This window comes from Jaculus jaculus, chromosome 1 (assembly GCF_020740685.1).
Source record: "Jaculus jaculus isolate mJacJac1 chromosome 1, mJacJac1.mat.Y.cur, whole genome shotgun sequence".
NCBI lineage: Eukaryota > Metazoa > Chordata > Mammalia > Rodentia > Dipodidae > Jaculus > Jaculus jaculus.
Genome location: NC_059102.1, coordinates 172,638,094 through 172,641,552, shown reverse-complemented (window position 1 = coordinate 172,641,552; position 3,459 = coordinate 172,638,094).

Genomic DNA, 3,459 nt, shown 5'->3' with positions numbered 1-3,459 from the left:
GACAGGTTTTCAATGTAATCATAACACTAAGACTTAGATCATAAACACACATTATCAGAAGTCATCTTCAGACAACTTGAATTACAAAATGCAGAAGCTGCTTTAATGAAAGCCTACTGTGAAGCCATCCAAACTTAAGAACTGAACATGAGATGGTGCTAGCAACTCCTCTTCGTTTTAGGGTCACTGGGAACTTGAGGTGGTCGGTTCCTACTGACCTCCTCTACAATAAGCATAAGGACAGGTAAATCATTCCAACCTTGAGCCAAGAAAAATAAAGGTGCTAGAATTGGCTTACTAGTGATGAAGAATTTATGTCATTCTTCAAGTCCCCTGCAAGTCAAATGCCTTCTCCATAATTTCTTTCTTTGCTATCTCCTTTTTCACCATCAGTTTTTGGTTAAGCCATCATGAGACATAGTGACAATCAGCTAAGGTTAGTAGAAAACTCCCACTTCATCTTAGGCTAACATCATCTTCAGAAGTAAATGTGAAAAGACTTAACTCTTCTGTGGACAAGTTACAGTGACTATTGTATTTGTCAGTGAAGAGCACAGAACATCAGGGACTAGTGATGCCAGAAAATGTGGGATAACAAATATTTCCATGTGAACTTAGACTAAAATCACAGTCAGATGCCACCGAGGAAATTAATCCTGTTGTTTCCTCTATCAAACCAAGGCCATTAATTAATTAGTTAATTAATCATTTAGTTTTTGCTTGTCTGTGTTCCACATGTTAGTCTAGGTATTGGGCCTATGGTAATAAAACATTAGGGAATGCTAGCTATGCTGGACCCTAATGATGCAGTTGATCTTTCAAAGTATGATTCGAATTCTATGTGAACATAGATAATTTGACTACTAGTGATTTGTTCCAGGTGTTTTCTAATTCATACAATTGAAGACCCTAAAATTAGAATTTTCAAGTACAAATTCAACACATTACACCATCTTTTCAGGAGCTATATAAACATGTATGGTTGGGACTGGGGAAATGGCTGTGGGTAAATGCTGCAGCATGAGCATGGGTACTTGAGTTTAAATTTCTAAACCCCATGTTGAACTGGTTATGCTTACACCAGGCTTCCTCCAGAAAAAAGGGAGGCAGAGACAGTATAAGTGCCCAGAACCTCATAGGCCATCTAGCCTGGCATAACCAGCAGTGAATAAGGAGAGACACTTCCTCATACCATACAAAAGGCAATGACTTATAAACATGTGGACCATGTGTGTGTGCCAAAACATGTGGCTGAATTTTTTATTGTTATCATAATCAAGATTCCTTACTAAATACTAGACAAGAATCAAAGGTTCATCATCAAGGACAGCCTTCTCCAGAGGAAACTGCTTCACCATTTGCATTCAGTGTCTCGATGGACAACCACAGATTAGATTGTAGGAGAAAAAATAATAAATAAAGTACTAGAATAGGTTAGACCATGAGATGCTTGAGCAGATATTGGTCATTTTCCCCCAGTCGCCCATATAGCACCTTCGGGCACTAGACACGCTGACTGTCTGGTGACTGACTCTCTTCTAGCTTCCAGCCATGCCATTCCATTTTACGTGTTGACCACATAAGGTGTCTCCAGCAGTAGGGTCTTACCACTAACTTTTGGTGGGTCATCAAGTACTCTGACAGAAATCTGTCTTGCTTTTAGGAAACCTAGTAGGTCTCTCTGATCAAAAGCTCATTGTGGATGATAGCCACATGCTGGTACTGGGAGTTACAGGTCACTGCCCACTAAAAGAAGGAAGAAAAAGATAACTAATATATAAGAATTAGGGAGAAGAAAGAGGGAGGGAGGGAAGCTGTAGAAAATTAAGGTTAGTCTTCATCATACCCTCTCTAGTGTTTAGCAGCAAATTGTCAGGAGCTGCAGAGGAACTGCAAGCTACAGGTGGCCTTTAATCTCTTAACGCAAAGGCCTTATCCTGCAAGCTAGGTGAGAAGGCAGCCCAGGTGAGGTGGCGCCAGTCACAAAGGCATTATTTAACATAAGACATAGGCACTGGACACAGGGGCGTTACCACATGGCCCTGGCAAAGCTGACCCTAGGCACAGAGGCATCATGGAGAAATTTTTATTTTCTACGTATAAGCTTCTGTCTGCCTGAATAAACCTGAGCCTTGATCATGACTTGTCTTGGCTCCATTCCTTGTGTTCTTGTCTCAGATTCATTCCCAGTCCCTCCTTTGGGGTTTGTTTCGACCTTCATGCTGCAGGTCAACACAGCAAATAAACTGTTGTGATGCTCACCCAAGTGCAATAGTGGCACACAGCCATGGTGGGGAACCAACTGCTCTCAATTCGGCTAACTGATCCCCTCAGTGGTATGGGAGGAATAAATGGAGCTGGGAAACAAGTCAGAACCATATCCAAACATAAGCACACTCTCCATTATCAAGCTACCACCAATTGTTGGCTACAAGAGGGCCTACACCTATTAAATTCTCTCTAAAAAAAAAAAAGTAAGGGTTATCTCATTTGTCCTGATGCTAACTTACTCTCCATTGGAGAATCTGCTTCTCTTTTTCATATAGATATAGACCCTAAGGAGAGAGCCACCCCATCATACATCAATAGGGCCCCTGCTGAAACTAAGGAAAATTGGTGAAACAAGCAAGGGTCCTGTTTTCTTGGTGAACCAGGTACCAGCACAAGGGTGAAGGAGATCAACACAGAGAAAAATCAACTCCTACCGAATCAGAGAGCCAGAGACCCATAAGCCCCCAACACCTCATCACTGAAGCAGACCAAAAATGAACCCAACATGGCTCAGGGAAATTGGCAGAAGAGGGGGCAAAAGGAATGTCAGAGCCACATATTGGGTCATGATATGCAGAGATATTTATCTTACCCATAACTGTGGGCTAACTTCACAATGCAGGACCCATATATCTCAACAAGGAGGGACCAAGGGGAGGAGGTAGGTCATGGATGAGCCTAATAATGGTACCAAACTGACTGTATTTGCTGAATACAAAACTAATTAATAAAAAATAAAAAATTAAAAAAATAAAATATTAGAATAAGGAAAGGGTTAGGAAGGTAGCTTAGTGATGAAGCACTAACTGATAGACCTGGCTGGAATCTGGAAGAGAGTCAGTCCCCAGAAAATTAGCTTGTCTAGTGCCAGAAGGTGCTACATGAGCAAGTAGGGGAAAATGGCCAACATCTGTCCAAGCAACTTGTGGCCTAAGCTACTCAGCAGCAAACAACCTAATGTGATGCTCACCTAAGGGTAATAGTGGCACACAGCCATGGTGGGTAACAAACTACTCTTGAATTGGCAAATGGATCTGCTCAGTGGAATAGATCCCATATCTGAAACTGGGAAACAAGTCAGAACCTTATCCAAAATATGAGTTTGCTCTCCAATATCAAGCTCCCAATCTTGGGCTACAAGATGGCTTATACCTATTAAATTCTCCCTAAAGTAGTAATGGTTATTCC